Source organism: Pezoporus wallicus, unplaced genomic scaffold, assembly GCF_028554395.1.
Source record: "Pezoporus wallicus isolate ANWC-B61680 ecotype Strahan unplaced genomic scaffold, APGP_CSIRO_Pwel_v1 contig_6483, whole genome shotgun sequence".
Taxonomy (NCBI): domain Eukaryota; kingdom Metazoa; phylum Chordata; class Aves; order Psittaciformes; family Psittacidae; genus Pezoporus; species Pezoporus wallicus.
Genome location: NW_026642986.1, coordinates 189,511 through 204,340, shown reverse-complemented (window position 1 = coordinate 204,340; position 14,830 = coordinate 189,511). Strand labels below are relative to the sequence as shown.

Below are 14,830 nucleotides of genomic sequence, written 5' to 3'. Positions count from 1 at the left end.
TAAAAATCCTTTGATTTTTCGAGTAGCACATAAATTCTGTATCTTAATTCCATGGCAAGAGAGAATTATTTATCTACCACTTGCCTTTCTCTTCAGCTCTCTAGAATAAGAGGCATACTCCAATATATTTGTGCTAAGATGTCACAAACCATCTTCTACACTGATTTTAACCTTAAATAAATTCTTTTAAAGCTTGAATTTATAAGGTACCAATATAATACAATCTAAATGAAAGATGGGGGCTTAACAGTTTTCATCTACATCCATTATAGCTTAGTAAAGTTCACTTTTTAAAGTGAGTAAATCAAGATGTAACCGAGGTTATTGTTCATGCTACCCAGTGTTTTCTACATTTCAGTTCCTTTTGAAGTCTGTTTTGAAACAGTAGCCTAACACTGATATTAGTCACTGTCTGTATAATTACTGTGTCACTGTAGCTGACAAAAAAATAGTATTCAGTCAAGAAGATTAAGATGTTTAAACATGTGCTGTATTGCATAAACCTGACTATATTATATGCCAAAAAGTGAACTTGAAATATAAATATTAGTAGAAAAAAATGTATACAAACTTCATTTGCACTGGATTGCATCCAGACATATTGTGATGACTTTAATTTCTAAGAAGTTGCAAGTTTTGAAAAGCAACTGTGTTTTGTTCCCACCCTATTATTAAAGTTAATATGTAAATACTCAGCTGCCTGTGCTAATTGCAGTGGTCATACGTGGTTTCGTATTATTGATGCCACTTTTGACAGTGGTCCATTCTGGACTCCTGTGATTTTTCAGGAACAAGTTAAACTTTTTAGGAAGAAGAAACAGCTAAAGAAATTTCTCTCTTCTTTATCTCCATGTGTGATTGGAACCTTCTTTTTATGTAATTACTGACTTTTTTTACAGTTTCTTCTTAGTCAATGGGCTGGTGTTTGTTGTTGCTTCAAATAGTCACCTTTTCTGATAGATGTTGCATTGTAGTTTCCTGAGTTCCAGGTACCTCCAGCATAAAAGGTGTGTGAAAGATTGTACTGAGGTTGGGCTTGGCTGACTAGTTTTGAATCACAAGGTGAAACGAGAGTTGGTGTCATGCTTCAGATTAAGTGCTTAAATAAATTGTTTTCAAGTTCGACCAAATAGTTTAGCACTTCAGCTGCTGTGGAGAACCACACGTTGCTACTATTAAGGTACATAGTTTGAGTACTTTATTATCCAAATTTGTCCGGAGCACTTCAGTGGTTAGCATTTCATGCAAAATTTAATCATTTGATGTTTTTATTAGAATAATATCTTTCAAGTGATTGTCTTTGCCACAATATAAATATTAAATTCATTACTTTTCTCTTTTTTTCTTTCCCATTGTAACTTTTTCCCTTTTGGTGCTTTATTTTTCATGTTTGTGTCAGATTTTTAACTTCTATCTCAATTTACTTTTTTTCACACTCTTGATTTTCTGTAATGATTCTTATCTACACAGATAGCTGCTGTGAAACTACTAGACGTGAAAATGGAGGCCAGTCCCTGCAGCTGAATGCTGCTGGTTTCTCTTTCATTGTAGTCATATGTTTCTGGTGCATGTTTTGATACTGTTGATAAGGCAAGCAATACATTTTCTTCCTTTCTCTTTTGATTTTATAATTATGGGAAAATAAACAGAGTCCTGTATACAAAATTATACTTTTCTATAGCTCTTTTAGAGTTTTCATTCCTAGTTAAGATCCTAAATAGTGTAATTATTTCAATCTCTGCATGCAAATTTCTTTATCTGGCTTTTTGAAAAACTTTTAAGTTCTGTGATAAATTCAGCATTTGATACTTGGCTGTTCTGTCTGCCAGAACTTGGACCATGTGATTTACTGAATTTGTTCAATATGATTTTATTATACTTTCTCAACTATATTCTGATTATAAGAAATCTATGCAGTGACCTTACTGTTCTTAGCTGCATGTTTTTCCAGATACACCACCAACTGGTCTTTCATGAGAGCATTTTTATTCTGTATTAGTTGTTTTCACTGAGTTGTATTTATATTAGCTCCTTCCATGATGCACTTAACACTGTATGCTTCATATAGACATATTTTATAGTTTCTAGGGAATTTTAACAAACATTTCTTTCCTAATTTGTAATATATTAATTGCTTTAGTTCATAGTATTTAGTTTCACATATTTTTTCTGTGTCTCTCTCCAGCCATGCCTCCGCATATAAAATAGGTCCCTGCCCACCAAATGCACTTCTTGTGCCACATTTCATTTCATGGCATTCGTTGGACTTGAAGCTTCAGGAGACTCAATTTTGACCTTTGGTAGAATGGGAAATGTAGTTTTCCCTATTTTAGACATTAAAAGAATGGATTAAAAGCTCTAACTAGAACAATGTACAGAAAACCTCAGAGAAAAGTTCATTTAGTAAGAATTGACAAAGACATTGTACAGCATATATTTGATTTCATGCAGTTGACTATAATTGTGATTGATTCATCTGGTGCGTACAAAATAACCCAATAAAGCAATGTGCTTACAGCTAAGGCTGAATTAAATATTTATTTTAAAATACTTCCCTTCAAATTGTTACTAAACATAACAAAAAATAGTAGATTAACTGTACATGTCTGGTTTTCCACTTATAGTTAATTTCTTCTTGGATTTAATACTGTTATCTTATAACTTTGAAATTAGTTGGTCAAACTTAAGTCTTTATGTATCTTTGCCCATGTAAACTATATTCTTATTTCTTAGAAATACTGATTATGGTCAATTTTGCCAGTTTCAATTTATGCTTGGAAATCTTTACTCTAGAGCATCATTAATAAAACCACTAACCATCTAAAGCCAGTAACAATAATTTCATAAAACTGGCCTATATCACAAGTAAGATTTCTTCAGAATGCATTTGTATAAATTTGAAGACTTAATATATTGACACGAATACTTTTGTAAAAAACTTTATGTATGTAGTATAATGAAACACCTGAAATTCAAACAAATGACATTCTAAAACTGTTGGCTTCATTGTGTTCTGTAGAAAATCCCTCACTGTGTTAAGTGGGGCTGCTATTTCATCTGGAGCCCTTGACACATTTTTTTATCACCTTAAGCTAATGCTGTGCCATTAACTTGAAATTAATTAAATTGATATGTGCCTGGCCATAGTATGGTGAAGAAATGGAATTTCTATTCCAATTTTTTAAGAGTCAAAATTTTGGTTTCACACAGTCAGAGTCAGTCATGTAAAAACATTTTTCCATGCACCAGCACTGTCAATATATGCATTGACTTTTATTTAGTTTAATAAGTGTTAATCTTACAACAAAACCTATTTGTTTAATGCTTATGTGCTTATTGAACCTACAGACAATAGTTAATGAAGGATAGGGATCTTAACATTAAGCTATATCTTCTTTAATGACACTCTTTAACTGTAAAACAGAGGATTTGGAATTGCTAGCTGCATGTAACAGTTATCAGAAACTTTCAGGTTTGAGAACACATTTTCAATTTAGGCAAGTGTTATTGCTTATGTTAAATTTTTCTGGGGGAAGAATCATCTTAGGCGGGAACTTTTGCAAGAGGCCTCAGTTTTTTCTAACCATTTCTAAAATCTAGATAGTAAAAATGTATGTTGTTGTCACTATTGTTATTATTCTACTGTGGTAACAAAAAGCCTGCAAGTACATCTTTACATACAATCAGAGAACTGACCTTTTGCTTTTATATATACATATATATATATATATATATATATATATGTATGTATGTATGTATGTAGTAAGTAGATGCTGCTTGTATTCCCAAGGGAAAAGCAAAGAAACAAACCGTAAAAAAGAACCCTGTCTGGCCTCATTGGAAGCCTCTGAAAATCTCAGTTCACAACTGGTCAACAGTGAATAGTTTGATCTCCAGAGAATGTGCTTCAGCACAAGCACACTGCTGCCTGCTGCCAGGATCTCTTTCTCAATTTGCAGGAGCACACTGACGCACAAACACCAGGGCCCCTTGTTGGACCAGGGAAGCAGGAAATTCTTTTCAGAGGCTGTTGTCTGCAGCCATGTCCCTTCTGCATTCCAATCCCATTGTAAAATAGGGACTGGATGCATATAAGGAAACAATTTTCTCTTGTGGACACAACAGAGATAGACTGCTGTTCTGAATAAAGAAAACCAAATTGCAGACACAATCACAACTAGTGAGTATCTGCCACTGGATTAAAAGATTTTAAGTAAAACTTAGGCAGTCTCAGAATGAAACATAGAGTCTCATTAAGGTTGCACAAACAGTCTGATTCTAGTATATCATTATTTTGCATCATTTTCCTAAAATTTTAAACCTTAAAGAAGCTCTACTAAACATTTTCTTACATATTTTACATGTCATATACTGTTAAAAAAAGTTCTAATTTTTTTAATAAAGCAAGACAGGAGAGATATATACTATATACCTATATATATACATATACACACACACTAGAGGTATGTATAAAAGTAGTGACAATTTCTAAATCATTTTCCTACTCTGGTTAGATGTTTGAAGTATTCATTACCAGTTATAAATTTATTATTTTAGCAATTATTCTAACATTGCAGATAAGCATATAAGAAGACAAGACAGGAATTAGGGATCAGCTGTGAGGTCTCCAGATACATTGTGAAAGAGCTAATGAAAAACCTTGAGAAATCTTAGAAGCTAAATATGCGTTATAAATGACAAGTTGGCTTTTATCTTCAGTGTCACAGTGCCAGTGGGATAGAGACAAATTTGGATCACTTTACCAGTTTTTCCAACTGATAGTAGCTTCAGCTGAAAACTACATTGTTTCCCCTGTTAAATGAGACATTTTAGGTCTGCTGCAATTTATATTCTTCTTCATTATGCATTTTGAGGTTATCAGGTACTTTGAATATGGTCCTTTTCTTTTGGCCCTACTCTTCCCATCAAAGTCCAAAGAGGATGACTTAAACCAATATTATAGGGATTCTGTGACAGCAGAGACAGGCAATTCTGGGCAATGTTCCAAAACCTCTGTAATGAGAAATAAAATAAGGAAGAGAATAATGTCCTTGGGTTGTCATGTATCTCCTGAGACGAATAATACAGTTTTGTCTGTATTTCTGTTTATGATTTTTTCATAATTCTACCTTTTAAAAAAATGAGAGCAGGATTATTTTACAATATTTTTTACAATCTGTAGGAAGATACAGAAAATTTTAACATCCTGTCTCTCTACAGACCAGAATGAGGAAAAAGTGAAAACAGACACTTGCAAATTAAATTATAATTGGTAGGTATATACTGAACAGCTTTAAAAGTGTAGTTTAAACTGTATTAAAATTATGAATGTCTTCACAAATTGAATTTCATATTCTGCTGTTATTAGTACTTAAATATTAGATAAGTAAATTTGTTCATTTAAATGTAGTAATTGTAAAAGGGATTTTAGGTCTTATGACTGACAGTGTAAAATGTTACCAGTTTTTCAAAATTGTTGCATATTTTGAAATGCTAATATTCAACTATCTGTTAGACTGAAGTCCTAAATTATTCTATGCTGATCTTTTGCCTAAAATCCAAATTGGTGTCACAGAAGCTTAAGAAGGGCAATGATCATTCTGTGATATAGCAGTATATCTCAAAGGAACAGTATTTTTTAAAACTTTGATTTACAACAGTTTGAGTCTAAGGCTGACTTCTGTCCTAATCAGATTTTACTTGTTGTTTTTCTTGTTTCTGGAGTTTTAACAGTTTCCTAACATTTACAAATTATTCATGAATCAAATTATTTACATAATACAATTAAAATGTGATCATTTCTTAGAGTATTAGAATATAAATTACTGTCTAGATATATAGGAAGAATATTGCCCAGAAACAAAATATATTTGTGTGCTTTTATGTGGGGTACAAAACATACTCATACAAAGAAACAAAATAACATTCCATTTAATTTTTTAAGCGAAGTATAAGGCCAACAACTGACATTAAAAATATGATGTGCATATGAAAAATAGATATTTAAAGGATAAACAGATATAGTGGTTTAATTACATAAGTAACCACCACATGACCAACTCTTGGTGAGATTCCTGGGCCTTTCCATGCATTATCTTTGCAGCATGCAAATCTTACTGACTAAATTTAAAAGCTCTGCTCATGTGTATACAAATGCAAAGTTAAATAATTAAGCCTAACAAAACAATATTTTTTTTTATAAGACGTAATGGAGATCTTTATACAATTTTTGATTGTGGTAATAGTCTCCAGTCCATTCATTGTCCAGTATATTGATGACTTCTAATTGCTCATTATTTCACGATTTTTAGGAGAAAAATAATAAGAAAAACCTCTTTTAGGAAGTATTTTGAACAATATAAAGACAAATGTGTTTCAGAGGTTTATAAAGACATCACTGAAATCTTTGCTACATCTAGAGTTCATTTGAGTTTATTACATTGTACTTCATCTATACCATTTCTCCAGGCATCTAAGGAATCTTCAGTTTCCGTTTGGTACGTGTTTACCAGGCTTAATGTATAAGTGATGGAAGCTCACAGGGAAAATCCTATTCCTTGTAATGCCAATGACAACATCCTAATAAAGCCAATGGTGTCAAATACCAGTTGTAGCAGATCTAGCAACTTTGCCTGTTTAGAAGCAGTAGCTGTATGGAAGCTGAATGCTTGAGAGCTATGTTAAGTTTAGATGTTTTACAAGAATGAGATCAACTAGCATCTTGTAAAATGTACATAAACTCGCAACTGAGGTAGGAATATCCATTTTTATATGTTCTGAGAAACCGCAGTAGTAATTTTTGCACCCATGGTCCCATTAGGTTGGATGATATCCTCATTAATAGTTCTGTATAATTATTTTATGTTTAACATTTGTAGAGGCATTTTCTAGTGAATATTTTAATTTTGCATCATTTTAATTATAATACATGTTAAGTGAGCTGTAATTACAAGCAAAGTAAACCTTCCTTACTCAGTGTATGTTTCCAACAAAATCTATTTGAAAATATATACAGTGTACTAAAATACTATTAGTGTGAAAAATATTACAAGCACTGCAGTTTCTGTAAGTTTCTGTTTTCAAAAACAGTATGAAAGGCAATATGATAAAAATCTGGGTTTAAAGCAGTTTATTTTAATTTCTCAAATAATGGCATTTTTTCTTCATCTTGTTTATGTTTCACTACCATTTTGCTCCACTGATTTCTTTCATGCATGCAGTACTTGCTGTCATCTCTCTGCTTTCTTTCTGAAGAACATGTGCATAGTATAAATGTAATGTCCCTCAGCGTCTTTCCAAACACATTGTCAAGAAATGTATGTAACTTTGTGAGTCTTTCATCTGTTGTTCAAAGTTCATCTTAGTTTATGCAATTTCTGTCTTCATTTTTGTAATAAAGAAAACTGACTTAAAGTATTTCTATCTGTATTTTCTTTATTACTGATGAATGATGGTTTTCTGGTATTATCTACATTAAGTATTTTGTAACTGAAGAGATTTTCTAAGATTGTGTCAGTATTTTTGTTTCAATAGTAAAACTCCAATTGTTTTCTCCAATAATGGATATAAAAAATCCCACACAAAACCAACAAAGCATTACTTAATCATTAATTCCTCAGTTCTTAATTTTGTTCATATTAGGTGCTGCTCCTCTAATGGGGCAAGTAGTGAAATATCTGTATAAATATGCAGTGTGAGCACTAGATCCATACTGATTTAACCTTCCTGCTTGAAACAATTGTATGCCAAAAGGCAGATGTTTTAATACTGGGGAGAGCTGTAATGGTACAAGACACTTTTACAGCAAGTACAACTCTGCTGAGACTTGCAATTGCACCAGGGCAACTATTTCAAGTAAAAACATGCACCATGTTTTTATGTATTTTATGCAGTACTTATTATAACTTCTCTTTTTGTAGCTAATGCTATAAAATAATTATACATTTTAAATATAGTATCCTGAGTAATACTCAGCACTCTTGTGTTTGCATTTACATATGTCTTAAAGAGCTATAAGAAAGTCCTGTCAAATCTGAAAGAGTTTATCAATTCAGATACAGTCCCAACATAGTTAGATCTTTTTTTCAAGTCTCCTGACTACAGTACTCTGGTTACAGCTGTCATCCAGTATAAAGATGCAAAAAATCCTCAGGTCTCTGTGGAATGTGCACAGCGTGATTTTGAATTTTTCTAAATAACACAGTTAAAATAATTTACCCTTTTATGTTACAGCAGTACTGAAACCACACATAAGTGTATGTTTTCAATCCCCATGTCAATCTTAATTAGTCTGCACAGGTTCTTAGAAATTCCTCCAAGAGACATGTTCAGTAAATCTGCTGTCAGTTTGAATGGAGGAAACTGGGACACAGAAATATTCTCATTTCCCCAAGACATTCTAAAACCTGTGTGCAGATCTGCAAACTCCACAAAGCTGCCATTGTTGTGCAACCTCTCCCCCTCAATGCGCAGGATGGCTGGGATCTTTCTGCTCTCTTTTCTTTAAGGCTTCCCATGAAAGTAGGCAATGGTAAAAAAATACTCTTTCCTGCAGTGGCTGAGTAAATGCATGAAAAAAGGGGCAGTAGCTACCTGATAAATGTTCAGGCACATTAGAATTGCTTCTGAAGGCTACTTAGGGATAGTTTGATGATGCCAGGAATAATTTTTAAAAACTTTGCTTAAAAAAATAGTAAACCACAACTCCAAAGAGTATTTTCAAAACCCAGCATACTTTTTCTAGCTAATAGAGCCTACTTTCCTTTCCTTCTCATACTTCCGTGGACATGGACAAGGCATTGTTGACAAGAGCACTCAAGTTGCTAGTTACAGTATTTGTTTTATCTAGCTATTTCATATATGCCTTAAGACACCTTCATATGAAAAATACTGTAAAAGGCCATTAGTGTGGATGAGAACTGAAATCCTACTTTACTCAGTACCCAGAAAGAATCATACCAAAAGGAATTTTTCTTTAAAATTTAGAGGAAAAATGTAATTTCAGAAAACTTGTTGGCAAGAGGTCTCTGCTATGATAGATAGCTCCCTCATTCACATAAGTAGTGAAAAGCATAGCATTTCTGATAGATACCATTTTAGGTATGCTCATTTCAGTAGCTCACAGCATTTCTATAACTGATAATCCTGGTGGCACCACAGACTCTCCTGACTGTGAATGCCCATCCCTCCTGTGCATTGTTTTCTGTAGTATACAGCCTCTTCTTTATGGCTCCTCTTGCTGCCAGTGAAAACATTGAAACTGCTCTGCAATCAGGCTCACATTTCACTGGAGATGGTAGACAATGAAGATACGTCATTTATGGGTGGAAGAAAGAGGAAATCTTCTATTTAGTTAGTTACATCAGGATCAATAACACTATCTCCTTATTTTTCAAAGCTGTGTGTCAAGCATATCTGTCAGAACATATTACTCAGTCATGCAGTACAGAGCACATATCCTCCTGTGCTTGTACACTGACTGCCCTTCAGCAGTATCTGTTCTAGCAGAATATTATAGGGAAAATCACTGAGGAAGAAAAAGCATTAAAATTAATGTCAATTATAAGGTTGTTAGCATCTTTTTGTATTAAGGAATGGGATAAGACTGTCATGGTCTCTTGCATCATATGTTTCACCAGCAAATATTGCATAAAATCATCATAATTTATTAAAAGTTGATGCTACAACTGTATTGATTTTCTATTTCATCTGAAGGTAGACATGTAGCTGCTGGGCACTTACCTGGCTCAAGAGCCAAGTTTTATTGGTTTAAATTGCTAAAAGCAGCTCACACGTTTGGCTGTGGCAGCCAAAGTATTGGTGCAAATTTGTGTAGCAGGGAGGGATCTTTGGTCTGTTTTCTCCTTTTTGCCTGCCATCATTTTTATCTCAGTAAGGAACATGAGTGCTTAGTAATGGGAAGGTCTTTTACAAAGCTAAGAAATGCTTCCTCTTCTAATAGACACTTCTCACTAAAAAAAATACTAGGTACATGCTACTTTCACATGCTACCTAAGGTACGGTTCAGTCTGGGTACCTGTAACTTGTAAGATTTGGTAGGTGTCATAAAGTCCTGATCAGCTGCAGCAAAGGAGCTGAAGAATTCAACTGCTCCATTTAAACCCCTCTTAGACATTTCATGCTGGAAAATTAAGGAGGAAGATGCTTTCAGAGTCAGTGAGCAAAGCTGTGCAAGTCCCACACTTTAGGTGTGTCCATTTTCAATACAAGAAAATGTAAAGCATTAAAAGTCAATGAAATACCAGACAATTATTTATAAAAGAAGAATGGCTTCTTTTAGCTGTTATCAGTTGAGAAATTATTTCCACTTATTTTGTACAAAGTTGAATGTACTTATATCCCCAAACAAAATAAATAAAGGAAGAATTTCAAAGCATCTGGAAACAAATGAATAGTTGCAATGATTAAAATGAAGAACTGTACTTTGAGTATTTGAGATGCCCCGCCTCCAACACCCCCCTCATAGTGTTTGTATACATTTTTATATCTGGGGTTAACTTGTATTATAGATGCATGTTACCAGTCTGGAATTCTGTAACATATCTGGTAAATCTTTTAGGGTTTGCTATTTTTTTTATCATTGTATGATTGTTGATCGGATGTGTATCCCTTTTTTTATTCCCTTCTCCAGATCTGTAGCTTCGCAGTGTTTGTTCTAGCAATGGTCTTGGCCTTCCACCATTATAATAGTAACTGGTAGAAAAACCTTGTAGAGCTTTTTAACTTCTTGGTGCTACATTATGATTGTTTGGATGCTCATCAGTGAATGATAATTTTGAAGATCTGTGTTTTCTGTCTTTTTAGAGGTTTTGAATAAGTGTATAGATCTTGTAAGCCTTTGATTCTAAGTAAGTTCCAAATCAAAGACAATGTCCATATACAGAGCAGAAATAACCATCATGGTTGGGCAGCCTTTTTAAGACTTAGTACAACAGCGCAGATCAAGAAGATGATAAACAAGAGTACAATTTTTTCTGTCAGTACCCAGTCCAATATTTTCAAATTCATTCTTTAGCTCATAATTTTCAACTACTTTAGCTTGAGAGCAGTTCCTACTTTAGCTTCAGACTGACCTGAAAGAAAGGACAAACTTATGCATAATATTCTTGCATATTCATTCTCAAAAATTCCAGTGTAGCTGCCTTGTGCTCCTGTATGAGCATAGGAAAATGGGTTTTATCATTGCTTTTTTTTTCTTAAAAATGTAAATGACTGTAAAAGGTTAAGGACTATGTAGAATCATCTTTCATCTTTCCTTTAACACATGCCTTCAGAGGAGGAGGGGAAAGGAAGAAAGGCACAAAGCAGTGCTAGGTTGGGGTTTTTTTTTCAACAAAACTTAGAATCGCTGAATGAGGTTGGAAGGGACCCCTGGAAGTCATCTTGTCCAAGCCCACTGCTCAAGCAGAGTACTTGTAAAGTCTGCAAGTAGATCAGCATTTGTTACATCAGCAGTTGAATATATACAATGTGATTCTGTAAGAGTACAGAGAAATTCTGTCAGAGAAATTCATATGTTTATATTAATGTAGCATGAGGCAAAATATATGAATGTTGCATATTAACTTTCTGTGTCTTTATGCAGAAACAATAGTTTTAGTTTTCCAGGTGCGAAGTACGTGTACACTGTGTACATATGTAGATGGCGTGTTTCTCTCTACACCTGCATCCCTTTACAGTACCTAATACAGATTCCTTAAAGGAATTAACTCTGAATTTACATTTGAAGGACCAGTTAGTTTTCTTCACTGGGAAATTCTGTTTTACTTGCCAAGTTCTTCATTGCTCTTTCCTATTCAAATAATGATTTGAGCAAAAATGCTCAATTATTGTTAACAGAAGTTAGAAATACAACCTAGTCAATAAAAGAGAACTTGAAAATTGCCAGCACTTTCCATGACATTTATAGAAACTTGCTTCAATTCTTTTTATTGCATTTCTGAAAGTTTTGTATATTTCTGTAAGTATTCATTGATAAACGCTTGTTTGAAGAATGAAATGGAAGAATTAAGTGACTTTGTTTAAAGTTGGCAGTTTCCTTCATTATCATAAGAAGGTATTATTTTTACCACATTTATGTAACACAAAGCATGGAATTTAAAATGGGTCATATTTTTGAAATATTATAATTAAAGTTCATTTATGACTATGGAACTTACACATTTTTGTTTTTTCAAACAGTGTTTTAAAAGACTCCACTACGATTAGATTAGTAAGTTGTACAATAAACCTTTTTCACAAAATTATTAATAACTGATTCAGTCACTTTAACATTGATTTTTAAAAATTTAAAATAAGTGTGTTTTCAACTAGGGAAAAAAGGTACATAAATATTGTTGTAGAGCACAAAGTAGAACTAGCATTTTGAGTCCATTTAGTACATATTGGATCACTGTAAAAAACACAAACAAACAAAACCAGCAAACATTTAAAATCATTGCTGCTTGTAACGTATTTTTTTGTATCATTAAAAAATTGTTACAGTAAAGTTGACTTCAGTCCAATTTAGGGCAAAACTTTTTGATAACAATGGTGTTTTGCAGAGTTGTTTGAAAGGCTATATGTAGTATGACATTAATTTTTCATCCAGTCCCAGAATTAGTACTTCTGTTGATGTCATAAGATATTAAGACAAAATTTCCCAGTTTTGATATCATAGATGCATTAGGATATGATTTTTGAAAACAGTCTGGACAGGCCTAAATCTGCTTCAGTATTTATTGTCATTACTTTTACAACTGACTTCTGTAGGAGCAGATAAACTGCTTCAAAGTTGCAGCAGTTTAAGAACAGAAGCCAAAGATTAACTTTAAAAAAAATATTTGTATATATTTTAGTTAATATTAAAAATAAACCATAACACATATACTTTTAAAATACAAACCAGTCCAATTTCTGTCTGTCTTCAGAAGAATAAAGTACGTAAAGAGCCTAAGACAAGGTGAGAAGGCTGATGACAGCAATACCTTTCAACACACTGTAAAGTGCAGCCACATTCCTGTCGCCTTTTCGGGTGTGGGAGATAATGGAAAGAAATGTTGGAAAAGTATTGGCGATCATAAGAAATCATACTTAAAACATTGTGAAGCAGAAACCTATATGAACAAATGGGTTGCAAGGAGGGAAAATGGGACATGTAGGGCAGTAGTAAGGATGAGGAATGCTGATGAAAAGGAAATTATCAATCATAAAGAGGTAGAAAGATATGCGGCAGTCAAATAATTAGGTCTCAGATATCTCACCAATACCAAGATTAAAGTCTTCCTCACAACTATTTCAAATAAATATGTATATTATTGCACATAGGAGCAATATTGTTACTATAAACATTTCCTTCACTTGCCAGTGAAAATATTGTGTAGGCATTTCTGTCACTAAATCATTCAGGGTGTGAACAATGTTCCAGTGATACTGGAACTGAAAAATGTATGTTAACACTGAATTATAAAAAAAAAAAACAAAAAACAACAAACAACCCTAAAAACACAACATCAACACAACCATCCTAAATCCCTTTAAAATAAGGATCATACTACCCTATTTTTTTTCTCTTCAGCGTTCTGTTTAGTGGTTGAAAAGGGATATAGAGGAAAGCTTGGCTCTGTAAGGTCTCTAGAACTAGACTGCATAATTTATTGGTATTATATCTGTTGAAACGTATGAGCTTTTCAATAAACTGAATTAAATATCTATTTATATTCCTGACAATTCAGACTGGTAAGTGCAAATGAAGTATACATAGGAAGTCATCAAATAAATGGGTGGATGCATGGGTAAAGCGAGTTTTGGAAGAGGCAGCAGAAATTATAATATTTAAATTGGGATGTTGATTTTAAAAACAAGAAAGAAGATTACTTCATTTGAGATGTTAACTTCCAACATTTCTGACAGGGCAAATTCATAAATGATACATAATTTCATTGCTGTGCTATTATTTTTAGACTCATAGAATCACAGAATGGTTTGGGTTGGAAAGCACCTTAAGATCATCTAGTTCCAGCCCCCTGCCATGGGCAGGGACAGCTCACACTAAACTATATTGCTCAAGGTTCTGTCCAACCTGGCCTTGAATACTGCCAGGGATGGAGAATTTACCACTTCCTCGGGCAGCCTGTTCCAGTGCCTCACCACCCTCACAGTAAAGAACTTCCTTATGTCTGACCTGAACTTCCCCGGTTTAAGTTTAAACCCCTAAATCCATAGATAATATTGTTATTTATATAGAGGTTTTTTAAGTCTTCTGAAAGCAACATAACTTAAAACAGTATCTGTCTGTTTGTCTGCCTGCCCATCCATGTAAATAGATACATTGAATTCTGGTTTACTGCATAATAGCATTCTGAGGAACAGTTCTATAATAATACAACTCATATAATAAACAGGGAAAACAATTACCAAAGAAGTCAAAAAGTTCCTCTTTTCCATTTAAGCGTTCTATCACGTAGGCTAACAACACGTGTATTTCTGTTAGTATGTACTGATTTAGAAGTCCTCAGGAATTTTTTTTTAAATTATATTTGAAAGGGTAAATAGACATTTTCTTAAAAGTTATTTAAGATTAAATATGAAATCTTAAATTATGTTCTTAATCTGAAAATAGTCCCCAGTGTATCAGGGAGGCAGAAGAATAAAAAGAGAGAGATGACAGTAGGGGGCCAATTAAAACAGTTAATGTATTGCATTATACTATGGTTTGGTGTTTGTTATAATATTATTCAAGTAATCTCCTGTCAAAAAAATCTTGCTCCTGTTCTAGCAAAAGGTATAGGTACAGCTGCAAATGGAAATGCACCACTGCACTGCTGACTCA

At 33.4% G+C, this 14,830-nt stretch overlaps 1 protein-coding gene across 1 annotated transcript in view; it reads left to right on the top strand.

The window, feature by feature from the left end:
* Positions 1 to 14,830, top strand: part of NCAM2 (neural cell adhesion molecule 2) — a 286,227-nt gene that overhangs the window by 259,950 nt on the left and 11,447 nt on the right. The gene's annotated exons all lie outside the window — the stretch shown is intronic.